This window comes from Athene noctua, chromosome 2 (genome assembly GCF_965140245.1).
Source record: "Athene noctua chromosome 2, bAthNoc1.hap1.1, whole genome shotgun sequence".
In the NCBI taxonomy this organism is placed as follows: Eukaryota; Metazoa; Chordata; class Aves; order Strigiformes; family Strigidae; genus Athene; species Athene noctua.
Genome location: NC_134038.1, coordinates 84,244,289 through 84,263,111, shown reverse-complemented (window position 1 = coordinate 84,263,111; position 18,823 = coordinate 84,244,289). Strand labels below are relative to the sequence as shown.

Sequence of the window (18,823 nt, the reverse complement as noted above, 5' to 3'; positions counted from 1 at the left end):
ATTAGAAAAAATGAATTAACTGTTGAAATATTTGTGATTCACAGTATGGTGAAAAGATAGGAAAATAAACTAATGTGAAGGCAATAGATCTGCTTTTTAAATATTTATTTATATATATTTAATATCATTGCTTTTGTGGTTGGTTTTTTTTTGTTTTTTTTTTTTTTTTTCTTTCTTGTTGTCTAAAGATGTTATTTCTATGCCTTAACCATAGTATCTTTGTGAGGGGATTTCATGCTCAGAGATACTTATTAGCTGTTATGAGAAAAATGTTTAAGTGCTAATACCACTGTTACTTTGATTTTTACTTCCTCTGAAAGAGTTTTATTTAGTAAAATACCCTCTCCCTTGGTTCTTTGAATTCTGACATGTGTGGGGGTTTTTTGTTTTTGTTTCCCAGCAGCTAAAGAGGCAGTAGGTTTGATTTGGCAAGTCATTTGGAAAAGGAGGAGTGGAGAAGTGCCCTGTAACTGCTGAACAGTAAGTGCCTGTTTTACCTGCTATTTTAGCTGCAGAAGTAAGTAGGATACGCAGATGGATTGTTATGAAACTTTTATAATACTGAGAAGCATATAAAAATGTGCACACATGGAAGTCTAACTATACTGAAGCTGAAATACTTTTTTTTTTTTAAAGAAAAAAAAAAAAAAAAAGGCCAAGAAATCTGCTTGGATGTAATTTTGGATCAGGTCATGAGCAGTGTTGAGGTATAGAGTAAATTATTGAAAGCCAAAACTGAGAAGTGTGTTAAGTGACATTCTGTTAAATTGATTCAGATACTAAGTAGTTTTAAATATTCAGTATCGAAAGTCTCTAAAATTAGAGGGTGCAGTTTGGATGTGTGCACACAACTCTGCCCTTGGAAACCAGGAACTAATTGAATAAAAACATGCCTGTCAGCTGTATTTGCATGCTACTAAAAATGCCATTCTCTTTTACACTATAAATGGCTGTCAACTTTATTTGCAGCATGCTTGTCTGTTAATTCAAATGCTTTTTTGAATCACGTCATATCAGAATTTCTTTTCCAAACTGCGGGTGTTAACTGCTTTCTATTTCTCCCCAGGAGAAAATATCTCTGCAGCAGAGAGCAATATATAATAATGAATCTTACAGGGTAGATTTGGATGTGAGAAGCTAAACTGGTACACTAATGTATGAAGCTCACTTAGAAATGTTTAGATATATTTGCAAGTATATTAAGCACTTAAGCTGCCGTTTGAGGACAGTCACAAAAGAAAAATAATTAAAATCTGTACCTAATATACGATACCTTTAAGACCTTCACTATTTCAACAAATTAGTTGAAAGATGAATTTTTTGCTTTTCTTAGAATTGAAAATATGAAAGTAGCTGAGGCAGTTCATAATACTTGGTTGTAGTTTTATTAGCTTAGGAATTATGAACATAGCTTTTATATATTGTAGTGTCTTTTGTTTATACACAAGTGAAGGGAAGGAGAATGCCATAAGATCTCCCTGACTGGGACAAACAAGCTGCTCTCTGCAGTTTTTTGAACACACAGAATCTTTGCCCTTTTAGAACAAACAGCAGTCTTGGGAAGCAAAGGCATAGTGTTGTGTTTTAGTGGAGTAGGACTATCTGGAAGCAGTATGGAGTATTTTTTGTGTGTGGATGTAACTGGGATGCAGATTAGACCCAGTCAAACCAATCTGCTTGCTCATTGCTATCAGATACATGGCCCCTAGCTGTGTTCCTCCCTCTTTTCTGGTAGCATGTCTGATGCTCGTTCATTCCCTTGGGAAGCCAGCTGAAGCATAACAACCAGAGAAAAACTGCCTCAGTCAAAAAGCTGAAAGGTTTTCTGTCCATTAAGTGGGTTAGATTGAAGTAACATGGCAGGAAATAAGAAGAAAACCAGAGGAAGAGGACTGCATATTTCAATAGCTCTGGAGTGTTGGAGGAAATTGTCTGTCTTGCCTAGCCACAACCTTCCTCCATTCCTTGAAACTTAGCTTCAATACCTCTGTCTCTGAGGGACTGCACACCTCCTCCTGCCATCTCCCTGGGTTTTGGGTGGAAGCTAACTTCAACTGCTGAATAATGAATACTGGTTTGCTAGAAAGGAAGGAAGGAACTGAGAAAGTGAGAGAATTGATAAATTACACACACTATAAGGGTTGTAGGCTGAAAATGGAAGATTAGGAGTTCTTTTTAATAAATATTACATATTTTAGGAACAGCTGTAATAACATAGGCCATCTCCTGTGGTTGGTAGATGTATGACTTGAGAAATTATCTGAAAACAAGTTGCCATAGGGACATAGTTGCATTACTGCATTAGAAATCAGTGCCAAGGCTGTGTGTTAGACAGCAGCCATTGAATTGTAAGAATGATAGGAGCAAAAATAAAAGCTTTTAATAAAATGTTGGAAAGACTGATGAAGTGTGATGAATGGAATGACTTCTAAACTCTTTGCCTGGATTTTGGGGGCAATAAGAAAGCTGATGACCTTATCATCAGAAATAGAGATTCTGATCTTAGGTTATTGGTACAAATCCTGCCTAATTCAGCAGGATCAGAAGAGTGGCTACCTAAAAATTTTTCCACACATTTGGCTCAAATTGTTCTCTTGTTAAAGTTTTTAATGGAAGAGAGGAAGTACCTGTTCTGTGGGTCTGTAGGATGTTTTCTCCTGTATTTCTAGAAAGCCTTTTTCAGGACAGAACCACAACACATTTGAGTGAGTTTTTGTCAGGGATAAAGAAAGGTTGCTTTGACATTAGTTATCTGGGGCCTTGTCTGTGCATATGAGAAGGTTCATGGTTTCTGGGAGTGTTAAATCAATGATGAACAATGATGGTCTGTGCAGAGTGGGAGTATATTGACACCATTAGTACATAACTCACTGTTTTTATTTAAGAAATACTGATGAATTAAGATCATCTGTTGCTATTGTGTGTTGATGTTATTCTGGTGGTTGGTGTTATTCTGGCATGTGCATTTTTGATGCATTGGATTTTATGGTTGAGAGTCAAAATAGAAGTACAACTGTCTCAAATTATTTGCTTTCAGTCATTTATTTTGGAACATATCAAAGGTTTGATGCTTTGTAGGCTGTGTCTTCCTACTAGTGTGTGTAGTCAGCTGTCTTGGAGTCCCATATCCTTGCTCTCTGGTGAAAATGCAGTAAAAAATGAGTAAGAAAAAAGTGTGGTCACTGGTGCATTACTGTTACGCTATTACTAAAGCAGCTGTAGTAGATGAGATGGAGCTCCATCTGTCTGTGACTTCCTCATCTAAATTATCAATATTGGTTGTCAAGAAGTGATTTTTATTTTTGCTATCGTTTGAAGATAGATATCCAGTAGAAGGTGGATTTTAGATATGCAGAAATTGAGAGATTTCCCTGTACTTAAATTACTTGTGTTTAGAACGAGATAGTATATGTATATACCTAATTACATAAAAACTGATTAGTTACAGTCTACATAATGAAAATAGTGAAGGGTAAAGCATGAAAGGAATAAAAAACACCAACTCAGAAGATTTTTCTATTTAGCTATGTAATTTTTCTGTTTAACTAAGTAATTTTTTTGTTTGGCAAAATTTTCTTATTGGCAGAAGTGGATTAGTTTTCTCTCATGTATGTAAGGCAGAAGACCTAAAGGGCATGCAAAAATTAATAGGATGTATGCTAGAAGAAAGTATAGCTAAGTAGTGTTATGAACCTAATATTAAGATGGCTCAGTGCTTTGCATCCATTTTTAACTATAAGCTAAAGTAAATTAATTGCTGCTTTTGGGAGGATACGAAGATTGCATATTTGAATGATTTACTATCTGAAGTATTTTCAGTTTATCTTACAGTGTATATATATTATATATTTTAATAATAGAGTTTTTAATAGGAAAATTACGTAACAATTTTTCATGCATTAAAAGGTTTGTCTCCTCATAGCAGGCCAGATTTCTCAGGCATTTGTTTGAATACATGCTGAAATAAATAGGGTTGAACTCTTGTCACTTAATAACGTGTTGGTCTGTTCTTGACCTTTTCTACAAAGATGGATGTCACTGATTGGCAATGTCTCTGGTATACTGCAGATACATTTAATTGAGCTCTAAAAAATTACCTTACATGTGTATCAGTGTACATGTAGTGTCTGAGCACACTGCAGGCAGCCATTTGAATTTTTACCCAGATTCCTGGTTATGTTGTGCAGCCCAGGCTGTCCTTTGTTGTCAGAGCTGGAGAGATGCTGTTTACAAAAAGTAACTGCTCTGATATGTATTCCCCACTTACAGACAAAAGAACTGGAAATATAAGCATCAAGGAAGCATCTATGTTAGAATATTTTGGGTTCCTGTTTACATTTTTTCTTTTTTTCTTTTTTTTTAATTATATACACCTTACTCAATTCAACCATTAATTGTATGTTTTTATTCAGATTTTGAAAGACGAGATCTAAAAAATAACCAAGTGGCACACTTTTTATTACTTTAGAGCTTGGATTCCAAACTGACCAACACAATTAATTATGAAAAAACTTGTAGAAGATAGCACTGCAGTTCAATGAATAATTCTCCTCTAAATCCTTTCCCTAGTGTTTTCCAAGAGTAATGTTTACACTGTAATCTAATATTGAACTCATTTTATTATTTCCTCTCTATTGATTTAATTAACTGAGGTGAAGAATATCTGTTTTCATAAAATGTTGTAGAAAGTATTAGATGAATTCTTAAAAACCTAATGTGATCCCATAAAACTTTGAACTTACTATTCTCTAAACTCCATGCCTTACATTGGAAGGCTCTCTAGAGGGGAGAAAAAACTATTTAACTCTGGAAAAGTAGAACAGATGAGTGTCATTTTTTACTATCTTTATTTAGGGGAAATACTATAAAATATTATTATTGTATTAAATCAGTGATGATTTAGAGCTCTAATTCTACAAGAATTTTATTTATTTTAATTACCTTTGGATTAAGCACTGAATGTGACATCCTTTATTGGATATTTACATCTCTGTGTGTATATGTATCTTTTTATGTGTCTGTTTACCTTTCCATGCATAAGAAATCCACATTAATACAATAATCATGTAAGAGCTCTTCATCTTCATGCAAGGGGCATGCACAAACATTAAACAGCAGTCAGCATTGCTTAAATCTGACATGAGTATCTTTTACAGACTATTCAGTCTCAATACATGTATAATTCCAGCAATGTCAGCACCTCAAAATTCAGAGTTTTAGAAAGAAAATTGATATTCAAGTTTTAAAATTACAACAAGCTGGATGATGATATGTAGAAAGTGACTTCAAAATAATGAAAAAACTCAGCGTTTTTCTGCTCCTTTGAGAGAAGGGTCCCCTCAGAACACAAAAAACCAAACCATTTCATTGCTCTTTCTTCAGTCTAGGGTGGGGTTTGGGGTGGAGCAACACTGCTATACTACCTCTAACCCCATCAGCCATTACCTGGGAATTAAAGATGTTCATGACACACATGTTGGAGAAGCCCCTTAGTCTCCTATTTGCTAAGTTGCTTTAGCCTCCTATGCAAACAATTTATCACAAAGGAATAGGCCCGAAGCTTCCTTAATGCTATTATTTCTGAATCTGATCAGGATCATGAACTTCTATTAGCATTTTAAGCTTTTCTAATCACTGTGGGTATTTTCTTGAAGCTGCTGTTCTGTTTTGAGGCTTGTGACAGTTTGTTTTGATAATTGTTACTTCTTTTAATTCTCAGAGGGTGATGAAGGTTTGCAAGTAGCCACATCCATAGCCCAATTCCTTTCTAGTAATAGTAGATCTATGCTAGTATATGTGGAGATTTATGTATTCTTAGCGATGAAATACCAACTTACTTTCATCAAAAGTAGTAGATAGCCAGTGAGGAAACACAGCACACTGAAATGCGAGGGAACAACCACTAGTGAAAAACTTGAATCTCACTTTGATTGGTTGGTTAGAGATTAAATTATAGGTACACAATTTTAAGTTATTATTTCTCTTGATTTGTTTTCATAGAGCATATTCCAGGCTTTATAAAAAAAAATTATCTGGAAACATATACATATTTAGATTTCTTTGTCATTGTTGTATTACTCTTTAAATTATGCTCTCTCTCCTAACTCCATTGGTAGATTATTTTAATAAAAAATATATAACTTATTACAACTTGTCCATAGATAGTTTACATGATGCATTTAGGTACCTCATTCTACCACCTTTCATGACTTGCTTGAAAGGGACTCTGGGAACAGTGTAGTTGTAAGCACTGTCAAATAAGGCTCACAATGAGATTGATATACAGGTTTTTGCTCATAAACTGATATTTCCTGTGAAATGCTTTCCCTCTTAAGGTGAGAGTGTCATTTTTCTGGCTGTTCTGTCCTGACTGTGCTGTTCTTTTAATGATGGTGGATGAATGCAAAACCCTCTTCCTGCTGCTCACTTACAGAAACAAAGCTAAGTTCCAGAAAACATGTAAGTTACAGTTTGAGGCACCCTCTGAGTGCAAAGAATCCTTTTTTTTTTTTTTTTTTTTCTTCTGTTAAGCATACTGTGAATGATTCCTTGAAGACCTTCAACCCACACTAGAAAGCCTAGTATCACATATCATGCCTCTTATTTATGGAAAGCATGAAAATGGTTTTACAGTGTTTCATCTCCATCAGACTATTATCGTATTAATGGAAGACAAACACATTTTGAAACTGAATGCTGCATTCTTAAATTTTCCTGGTGTGTTTAAGTATACAATGTTACTTTTCTAAAGAAGCTGTTCTTCTTCCATTAAAACACCAGTGACCCAATTTTTTTAAAGTTCAGGTTTAAGCTTAGTTTTAAGCAGACAATCCCATTATTGTGAATGAGCTTTTCATTAATAGGCCTAAAGTTAAGTAAGTCTTTTTTTTGTTTGCACATCAGAGCCTAAGATGTGATCCTACTACTTAACCTTGATTCTCCTTCCCCTTCTGTTTCTGAGGATTTGATGGTGTTGTGGCTTGAACATTAATTCTCAATTTATCTACCTATTTATCTGTTCCTGGAAAATTGCTTGGAGAAGAATGGAAGCTAAAACTTCCACAAGAATGCAATAAAGTTGCATTATAAAAAGTCTATGTCAATTCAGTGGGATTAGTGTATTTAACACATTTCGCTGTTTAAACCTTAATACAAACTAGTACATGAAAATTTTCAGCTGTATAAAAACTTGAATTTGTCTTAAGACCATTAGTAAGGTTTTCATTATGTGTTTACCTTCAAAATAAAAATCATATGCACTCACATTTCTAGAATAATGGAGAACTATTCAAGGAAGAACATTGAAGTGATTTATAACTAGCCAAGAATAATAGAGGAATAACATAAAAGTTATAAAAGACTACCTTGGTTGAAATGAAGGACAGGATCTCTTTCCTGGAAAAGAAGCTTAGGAAGAACAATAAAGAACAATCTGAAATAAAAGCATGGAAATATGTCTTCCCATTCTGAAAAGATGAGGGAGAAGGAAGATGACTGTGTGTTTTAGTATTAGCACATGATTCATTTTTAAAAAATTATTTTTATGTGCTTACATTCATGAATGAATTTAATGACATATTATGCATTAGAAGATGACAATACATGCATCAGGATTGAAAGAATTAGATATTTTCTTTTGTTTTGGTGTCCTTTTGTGACAAACGACTGGTTTGCTTTCCTGAAAAATGTAGTGGTGACAATAGTCTCAACAACAAAAGAACATGTTGCCATCATCTTCATGTCAGTATTGACTTCCACTGGTAGCTGGACGTAGTTATTTACCAAGTACACTGTTACTTATTTATATATTTACCTGTTTTTCAAATACCACACTATATAACAAAATCATTCTCAAGAGAGAAAAACATCCACTCATTCTTTGTACCCATTACCCTCCCCTAAAGAAAGGAAAGGAATAAAATGCATATATGTTTACAATGCAAAAGCATGCACAAAAGAGTATTTTTACTTTGTTAGAAAAAAATACAAGATTACAAAGTTATCAGTTATAATGAGTTAATTTGTTGAACTGAAATTTATTAATTGCACCTATAAAGAGTTTTTAATGATTGGTTTTGTTTTGTTTTTTCTTTTCATAATTTAGAGCAATGAAAATGGGAAAGTAAGTAAAAAAGAATTTATTGGGGAAGTCCTGGTTAGAAAAATTGTAACAGACCAGTGCAACTACTAAGAAATGGGAACTGCAGAGATTTTGTTCACATAGGTACATACATATATATGCATATTTATGTGGAGGGTGTTTGCATGTGTGTGTGTTTACACAGCCTTCAAAAATCAGAGTATTTTTAAATGGAAAAAATATTTCCTTTATCTTCTGGTAGCTATAGATGCTAGTACTTGATTAAAAAAAAAAAAGAACTTTAGAACTACAGAAATGCTTTTAAAGAATTAGTTGTCTTTTCCTTGAAGTCAATGTTTTCCTGTTGATTTCAGTGGATTTACAGAATTTTTTACTTACAGATTATTTGGTTCTGGATTATGCTTGGATGTAAATTTCTGAAAATTAGGGGACGGATTTACTAAATGAATAATGTAGAAGTGATCACAGGCAGGCGTACTTCAAAGTTTCAAAGCAGACATTAAAGATGCTTTGCCATTATAATAGCAGAAATGATAATTCTGATAATATATTTTAATTGGAAGACTGATGCACTTCTAATTTAGCCATGCATAAACATTTAAATACATTCTCCTAAAAATTTATGTAAAATACCACAGTCAATTTCATGTCTATAAATCTCACTTTGGGATCTTTTTCATTTAACATTTTGATGTGGGTTTCACCTGAATTTAGTACATCATTCCTTTCTGAATTTTCAATACAGCAAGCTAGAGAATTTATGAAAATGTTTTCTTAGGATATTTTGGAAATTTTCAATATCTGTAGTGACTTCACTGATGGAAGATACAGAAGTTGTTTCTCATATAATACAAAACATTTTCATGTTGATGGCCCATGACAGAAAACCTAGTTATCTGGATTTGGGGAATCCTCCAACATGAGAAAGATTTCAAAAATAAGATATTCAGAAAAAGTCCATTCCACTAGTCTAGCTTTACCCTAGGGTGAAAAGTACAAGTAAATGCTTGATGCTTGTGTTCATTTCTACTACAAAGTGACAATAAATATACTTATTGCTACAAACAAAGCTGCGATTTCTCTCAAAGTAAAAGAAGATTTAAAATCTGACATGCAGAAGTGTATTTACTCAGTCTGTTCAGACAGTCTTCTGTAAGACATGTGGAATTTTTCTAATTATTAGAGATTTCTTTCTTGCCAAGATAACAAAAGTAGGTGTCTCAAATATTTCTGTATTTGCAACAGTAATTATCCACAGAAAAATTCCAACACCAAATTACTTTTTAAAATTTTTTATTTGTTACTTATAGAGAAACACTTACTGTTTACGTACCCATAAACACATGCACATTTATCTGTATGTCCTTCCTTCATCCATCTGGGCAAAGCTGCCTTTGCAAGTTATGTGACTGCTTTGTATATTAATTCTCACTTGTGAACACTTTGCAAACTGAGTTGCTAAGCTATACTATTTGTATTTAACAGATGGCATATTTCACTATAGATATCTATGAGGATGCTATGACATTCCATCTGAAGAATTATGAATAACTCAGTCTAAAATGGAACCAAAACCACCTATTGGTGGAAGTTATAAATTGAGAGGCTTGATGATTTAATACTGACTGAGCTGGAAGAGTGAGAAAAGAATACAGGAAGAAAAAATAAAAAATTAAAAAAAAAAAAAAAAAGTTATGCTCAGTATTTACATTTCCAGAGAGTAGAGAAAGCTAAACATAATGAAAGGATGAGTGCAGTCAAAGAGAAATCTAGTTAGTACTCTGTAGAAGAAAAATATTTTAGGGAAATAGTAAGAAAATATACTAGCAGCAATGTTGTGTGGTTGACAGTGATTATAGTATGTTTGACAGAAGTAATGTCACAGAAGAAATCAAAGACTTAAGGAGATCTCAGTTAAAGTGTGATGTGAAAAGGCAAATTTTTAAACATAGACTTCAAATTTAGACTCAACATATATGGATGTCTCCTTTTCACTTACGATATTTATTTCTACAGCTGCATAAAAGAAATCCTGGAACTGCCAGTGACCATTGAACAAAGCTCTTATTCACCTTTGTGTCATTTAAAATTATTCCTTTTCTTCAGTGTTGGATTCCTGGGTGATGGTTTTACTTCTGAAGATGATTTTCTTTATTGGGGTTTTTTGTGTCTTCCAGGATTCCTTTTTTATCTGAACTGAAGGATATAGATCTAAGGAACCTCTTGATTCAGCAGTTGTAGGAGTTGATTCACTTCATATGCCTGTGAAACAATAAGCAGAGATTAACTGAACTGGTACCACTTAATTATAGGCTTTATTAAATGTATTTATATTCAAAAATTATTCTAGGCCTGCAGAAACTTTAACAGAATCTATGGAGGTCTAAAAGGAAGAGAGGGACCCTGGTGTGTGTTATAGGTGATCTGAAAGGGAAAAGTTGTCAGGTGGTTTCCTCCAGGGATTCCTCCATCATTCTAAGGAGAAGAGCTGCCAGGCCTCTCTCCAGCTCCAGGAAAGATGTGCGCTGTCCCAGCGCACCAGACAGTGCGAGACAGACACTAATACACTGCAAAACCCATGGTTATTGCTCTGCTCCAAATGACAGTGGTCAGGCACTGGGCCGCTCTACACTCTCTAAATAACACTGATCACATGATTTGCTGCCTTCTGTATCTCCTCTTCCTCTTCCATTTAATCTTTCAGGTTCTTCCATTTTACCATCTTCTTGTCCCCTTCCAAATAAACAACTTGCTCATAATAACGTTTTCTTTATTTGCCTTAGATTTTCTACAAACTCGGTATTTCTGCTAGTGTTTCCTAGGTAGTCTCAACTTTAAAAAATATTTCTGGGATAGTTAGCTAGGCAGTATGAACCTTACAAGACTTAACTCTCCAAAAGAGTCCCCATATTCTTCTATAATGGTCTGTGATGTTCAGCTGCTTCTTACATAGTTTCTGTGAAATCCAGTGTCCTGATCCAGTGTTGGGGGAGGTTTCAATATGATCCCAAGAGAGAGATTAAGACACAAACGAGGTCAAATGCCGCATACCCAAACCAGTTTTTTAGAAGCTGACCCTGCCTTGACTGCCATCAGTGTTGGACTGATGCCCAAAGGTCTTTCCCAACCTGCTTTAGAGGGTTCTGTGAGGTTACACACATTGTGTCAGGATGTTGTAAAATAGGTAGATAAAGTCCTTGTGACAATTTCACTGAAGACAGGACTAACTTGTTTTGGTTTCACGAAGTGCTCAAAACAAATTCAAACTCAACTAGAATTCAAATTACTGTTTCTTCTTTGCAAAGAACAAGAAAAAAGATCTTCAAATTTTTCATTATTTTGCCAGTAACTGACTTGAAGAGATGGTCTTACCTGTCAAAAGTTGGGTACTATTTGACCTGCTAATGCTGATTTCTCAAAAACTGAAGTCATTAAAAGGCTTTCTGAACACTGAAATATTTTTTCATAAATTCCCCTTTTTGTGTATTGCTGTAATTAAGGATTTTTTCCTATTTTTGTTGTGGGTTTTTGCTCCTAGTACACTTATAACTCAAAACCATATTAATATAGATTCAAAAAAAGATAAATACACAAGATGTTCTTACTGAGAAAAGAAGTTGATGCTCAGTGCCACTGAACTTTAAGTAAAAGCTTACCTTTGCTGAACTGGAATTTTGCTGTTCACCTAATGGGAACTGGAGTTTTGCCATTTGAATCTAGCACACACAAAATGAGCTAAATTAGTCATAATCATGGTGGACAGTGATAAATAGTGAACATGATTACTATTTGAGGAAAAAAAATCTGTAAGTTGCATGCATTGAAAACTAGCTCATTTTAAATGTTAAAATGTTCTATTTAAATAAAAAGAAATGTTTTTATTAAATTGAAGAGGCTTATCTTCCTTATCTCAGTTTTATTTTCCTTTATGATTTCAGTAATTTTGCTACATTAAAAATGGAACAAAAGATCTGTTTTTCTTCCTATCTTGTGAAGTACATAAAAAAAGTAGAAGCAATGATGACAATTTATGTTTTGTTTCAAAATGAAGAGAAAATTTGGCCAGTAAAAATGTGGTTTAGTTATTTTTTATATTGAAATATAGAATGTTTTAGGCATACTTTCTCACTGCTTTTGAAACATTGGAAAAGGAATGTTTTCAAATTTAAAGCGTATACATTAAGATGTGTTTAAAAGGATTGGTCATTTAATATTTTTCTCTAAAACACTAAGATATAAGTTTATGTAAATAATAACATTTATCACCCTTCTAAGAAACATGTATGTACTGTATATTATGTGTTACCAACATTTCTATAACAATAATATAATGAGTATATGCATGATTTTAAGGAGTTTCAAGTACAGTGCTGAGCTGGTAGCAAACTATGGGATGAAAATATCTTTAAATTTTTCTTAAGCATCTAATGTCTACATGGGGCCTCCCTTCCCTTTCTTTATGTTTTATCAGTCATTTGGGATGCTACCATACCATTCAGGGAGCTCTTGCTATTAATTTTTGAGAAATAATTTGTTAGGACAAACAGTACTTGTGGATTATACACAAGTGAGCTGTTGCAAGTTCTTCCTATTTAAACTGGGTAATTGCTCATCAGTCTCATGTATTTGCTTTGTTCTCTGATTGGGTGACCTGACCTTTATAAATGGGAAGAATGACTCAAGAAACCACTGAAATCTTTATTCTGCTAGCAAGTTCCTCGGGAAGAGAAACAGCACAGAAAAAAAAAAAAAAAAAAAAAAAGCCTCTGCTGCTTTGGGAATGTAAAAGGACCTTTGTGCTGTCTTTTTATCTGTATTATCCTTGACTAGCTACATGGACTCCAAATATAAACGTAGATAGATTGGTCTCTGGTTGAGGAACAGAGAAAGACGTCAGATTCATGAATCATCTCTCTCTGTTTCACAGTTGTTCCTTTCACAGCAGGTAATGGCTAGCATGACTGTGTATGCAATTATAGTTATAGAAAACGATGGCTGGATTTTATCTGACTAATTGTGGTGTTACTGTGTCATGGTTCTGACAGTCACTCTCTGCAGTCACTGCAAATCACATGGGCAAAAATTATTTCTTCAGTCATTGATTGTGGCAGAGCGCTTCTGTTATCCTGAAGTTGCTATGTGCTTGCTTATCATATATGAAATAGTTTTGTATGAGAACAGGCACTGAATCCCTTAATCTTGTTTTAATATCATATTTTCACTAGTTATTAATTGTAGCATTAATTGACTGTCTACATGTATTGCTGTTTGCACATTAAGTACTTTTTCTGTTTTGTTTACAAACTTTGCAGATCTCCCTTGGTTCAAGGAAGATCATATGTTTCTTTACTCATTTGTACTCTTTCATAAAATGCATTTGCTCAACAGGGTAACAAATCCACTGGTTTGTAGAGTTTAATAGTTTCCTGTACCCATTCATTAATATAAGAATGCCTTCTAATAACCCTCTTCAACGTATTTTTAAAATCAATGAGTCTTTTAAATCGTCTCTGCTGCTAAGAACTCACTGGAGCCATTTATTGCTAAAGGAAACATAGCAGATGACAGCTCATCTTGCACATCATCTAACCAAAGCATTAATTAGATACACTTTTAAAAATCCTGTTATGACAATAAGACTTGAATTCCATAGTGGTTCTGATGTATTTTCAATATAACAGTACAGGTACGGATCTTATGTGACCTGCCTATTTGTATTCTGTCAGTGAAAACCTTTTTTCTGATGGTAATTTCAAGGAGTGATAGGGTTTTGTTATGGGGCTTTGGTGGTTTATATGTAAAAATTGTGATTTTTTTGTATATAGAGGACTGGACATCCCCCGTTTTTTTTTAAATTTCATTGTTGCTTTTGATTAAAACCAAACCATTCCTCTTTGAGAAGCATTTTAAAAAAATAGTTAAAGAGGTTATCTTCATTTTCATGTCATGTTAGTGTGCCTAGTATCCTGTATTTGGGTCATGTAGTATCAATGTTCTTTGCCATAAAATGTGCTGGATTAGTTGCCTAGCTGTAGTGTGGCTAATTTTTACTCTTTGTTAGTGGTGACCCAGTTGATGCTATCCAATAAGAAATCCATTAAACCTTGTGTTTAGTGATAAGCTACGCATAGGACCAGAAGAAAGTACATTGATCACTAGTCCACATTGTTATTTATAAATTCCTTGAACTCCTGTTAAAGCTGCTATTTTAAGACTTTGGTACAAGACAGTCTTGTTTATTAAAAAGGAATGATAAAGCAGGTGCAAGCCCAGTAACTATTCAGAAGTTTCTTTTGCCACAAGCTACGTTAAAACCTTTTGAATGTTTCTTGTGACTATTTGTCTCCTAAGGCTGTTTCAGCTTCTCACACTCTCCATTCATCCTCATGGTGCTGTTAGGTAGGGTTCCAGTGGGGTTTTGTCCTCTGGGGAAGACCATCTAGATATAACACTTGACTAATCTACTTTAACCTAGGGATTATCAGGAAGTAGTTCTGCCCAAGGCTTCTTGCCCTAGCTCAGCATTTTTGTTCACTTTTAATTGCAGGTACTGCTGGGCTTTCCTTCCAGCTTTCTTCACAACAAAATCTGAATTCCATGCCTCCTTCTGTTAAGAATGTGGGACCTCTTCTATAAATAATCTCAACAGTTTTTATTCATACTATGTCTATTCCACTTTATGATCTCAACTAGTATAAATGACGCAACCTATTCTAGACTACAAGGTAACTTAAATGCCTGTTAAGCTAACAGGGACTCTGGATTATCAGCAGCTTTAATACTGAAGATCAAAGTAAAGGAACAATGAAAAGGGACTATTATCTAGAACTTGAATCAAACCAGTGCTGGCTAATTGTTAGGGCTGCAGTCAGGATTTTAAAGGAATGTTTTGAAATTTTTTACTCCATCTTGACAAAAGAGTTAAAACTAAAAAAAGAAAACTAGAAATGTCAGTGTGATAATGCTGGAAGAAAAGTTGTCTCTGGCCTTATCTTCTTCCTTTTTCAGTCTCGAGATGTTATTAATATATTATGTTTACAGGGGAAAAGATAAGAGTAATATGCTGTGTTAGAAATAAAGAGAGTCTATACTTGTGCTGTGTTGCAGGTTTAGGTACAAACTGTCTAAAATAAAACCTATAATGCAAATAAGAACAAACCCACAAACTTTCAGTTAAGCCTCTGAAATCCAAATTAATTTAGAACTAAGAACATATTCAGGAGTTGTCAACCCAAAGGAATGACCAAGCTGTATTTTTTTGTGATCTTCACAGAACAATAATAGTATGTTGGTTTCTATGACTTAGAAGTTACTAAAATTTTACAGGGTTGAGTCAGTTAAACAAAAAATGTTAATTAATAAAAATCTAGCAATAAACCTCATGAAGTATATCACTGAGGGTAAAAGGAATATTTGGAAATAATATTTGTCCTGAATGGAGGAAAAATTGGATAGAGAAAAAGACATTTTTAGATTTGAAAAGTAGCCTGGACTATGAGCACTTAGGAAGAAATCTTACGTGATACAAACTGTAGAGTTAATGGAGGCTTCTGACATTTTCTCTGTGGAGCTCCAAACCAGCAAGAGAAATGGAGCCCCATAAGTAGGAGTTATTTCATGTACATCTGTCAGTCAGCATACTACTGAAAAATTCATCATCTATTACTATCTGAAATAATTTTATGAATTTAAAATGTTTTAATGCTAACTCTGCAGCTACTTTACCTTTAAAAAATAAAGTGGAGAGAATAATTTATTAGTTCCTGGGCAGTGACTAATTTTGGGTATCTAATTACAACATTAGGGCATGTAAAACCCATATCTGTCCTGCCAATTTTCTTTCTGTTATGTAGCATACTAAGTTACTTTCCAGAGGACCAGCAAGCTTGCTTTCCCAAATGAAAGTCTTGTGTCTGGAGTTTTGTTTTTGCTGTTTTAGAATGCTCCAGAATATGTGATTTTCCTTTAATACCACCCCAGGATGCTGGTTTTAATTTCTTCCTGGGGTTTTCTTTTGATTGTTTCTTTCTCTGAGGAGTAGGAGGTAAAGGGGGAGAAGAAGCAAGAGGAGGGCATTTCTTTTTCTTTTCTTGATCTTTATTTGGGCAGTGTCAGCAAGAGTGGTGTACTCATCTAAGTAATTAATTTTACATCATATATTTCTCTGATTTTAAATTCAACCTAAGAATATCACAGCTTTTCACACATACTGCATGACAACCTGTAATAATTAAGCCTATGCAGTTGCCTTTATCCTGTTATATTACTTTATATTGTATATATGGGTTTTTTTCTGAATCAAATATTCCATTAGTTGATTTGATCTGTGAGTTGTATGTGAAAATGTGGAAGTTAGAAGAGCTTTTTGGGAATGGAAGCTAAAAAGCACAGGGAAATAAATACCTGGTTTGCACTTCCCTTGGCAATTTCAGCATACTGATTCACAGATACATATATTTTGTGTGGAATTTTTTTTGATGATTTCTGTTTTCAGTTAATGTTTTCTTTAAGTCAACTGTCTTGAACTGTATTAACTGGATTTCTTTCACAGAAATTGTATTGCTGGTTGTTTTATGCACACATGTTTGAATGTCTGAAAGAAAAATAGACTGAGATAAATTTGGTGCCTCGTTTTTTTGTGTAAAGTCCCATAGACCAACTCTACCAGCCTTGGGAAAAGAGAATAGAGAATATAGATGAATCATTTCCCTTCATCTACCTAGAAATTTCACTTTCTTCTGCCAATTACCAGAGGTCCATAGGAGTACTGTATATTCTCTTGGCAATTTATCAACCTGTTCTTCAGAAGGATAAAACAAAAAATAACATCCAATTTTTCTTTCTGATAACTAGCCCTGTCTTTCATCTCCAGGTCAATACACCATTCTGCAGTGCTGAAGTATATAACACTGGAAATAGACTAAGCAAAGGCAATGCAGGAAGAAAGAAACATTTTCCTCGCTGATTATTTATAACTAAATAATAATGTTGATTTGAAGGTTGTTGGATTTTGATAATGGAATAATTTGTTCTGACAGGGGTGAAGTCTAGAGGGCAGAGTGCAGAAGAAGTCAGAAAGTATACAAGAAATGCAATTTATTACAAGTTCCATAACTAATTATCATTGCATCACCATGGGACTGAAAAGGGTCCCTGAGGGATGTGACAAAAGATGTGTAGAGCTGTGCTGATTGTGCATCTGCAAAACTGAAGCATTCAGATGAATTCAAATAAGTGGTCAGTTTGATTATGGGAGACAGGGGAGACTGAGATTCAGGACAAGTCTCCGCCACTAAGGATGCATCTCCTCATGCATCACTGTACTCATACTGGTTTCCTGGGAATTCATTATAGTGACTTGCTGCCACACTAAGCAGTAACTGTTCTGCTGTAATGATTTCCAGCAATGTTTGTGGAACTTCCACACCTCATCTTATTTAATTATTTATTTTGATTTTAACTCACTCTAACAGTCTCTTGAGACATACAATTCATTTTCTTGAGGGCTCCTAGGGTACAGCAATAATACAAGTCTACTCTGCAGTTGCATACATCATTATAACAAAAAACATAAAGCAGGACACTTAATCTGAAGTTGCAGACAAAAGCACTGAGCAGTGAGCATCTCAGTATGTTAGTTTAAGGCAACAGTTTAAGGGATTTCAGAAAGTTCAGTCCTTTTTCTTTAGTCACTCACAGTTCGTCTATTCTTTGCTTTACTGTCTGTTCTGTGTTGACTATTCAAGATCTTTCCATCCGTACTTCCCCCTGTAGACAAACTTTTCTGCCTTCATGGTAGAGTTGAAGTTTCTTTGGGGGGATTGGGGGTGGGGTGGGCAGTGTAGGGTGTTAACGAAAGTTTATGCTAGACTTGTAGTAGGAGGGTGCTGGGTAAGTAAGAATGAGGACCTTTGTACTGAGCATTAATTAGGCTTTGGTTTTAAAAGATGTTTACCAGAGCAAAAACACTTTAAAAAATCTTCAGTAAAAATCCTTCCTTTTTTAATTATTGAATTTGTCATAGTGGAAATGATTCTCCAGCCTTCACACACAATTCAAGAACTGTTAAGGCCTGAATTTCTAAGTATGATTATAGCAGGAAGTAGATGCCATTGTAATCTTTCTTTTTATTATTATTGTTTTAGAAAATATTTGTTCAGAATAATGAATTTTAAAGCTTTAATTTGGGGGGCAGGTGTTTAACAGTTACTCTCTGAATTGAGTTAAATAACATAGTGGTTTTGGCAAAATGTAAATTCAGTGCCTTCTAGATAATGTTAATGCTAAGAAGAACAAATATTTTTGAGATGAAGAAGCTCTTCATTGTTTGCAGCTTTTTTCTCTCATTTGTTTGAAGTCATATATGACCCAGACTGTAAAATAACACAGTTTATAGGCTCCATCTTGTTGGATTTTTAATTATTTTTTTTTTCTATGGCTGAATTTTGAGAGGGGGGGGGGGACAAAACTATGTATAGTAAATCTTGATTTGTTGGTATCTTCAGCACTCATTTATATTTACTCTTTTATCAGGCAGGAATTTTCCACCACCACCATCCCCACAGTTTTTATAAAGGAAAGTTCAGTAGTAATAATTTCAAATACATTTTAAATGTGCCATTCTGAGAAATCTCAATGCACTTTATATACCATTTTTAACTTATTATACACTGCTTATAGTCTTATGAACCGCTTCCAGGCATTTCCCAAGATGGAAACAAA

General features: G+C 34.2%; 1 protein-coding gene across 2 annotated transcripts in view; it reads left to right on the top strand.

The window, feature by feature from the left end:
• Nucleotides 1–18,823, top strand: part of CDH18 (cadherin 18) — a 582,223-nt gene that overhangs the window by 359,570 nt on the left and 203,830 nt on the right. For both annotated transcript variants that reach the window (XM_074899541.1, XM_074899542.1), the window contains exon 5: nucleotides 401–480. The gene's annotated coding sequence lies outside the window, so the exon portion shown is untranslated. The remainder of the gene's footprint in view (nucleotides 1–400; nucleotides 481–18,823) is intronic.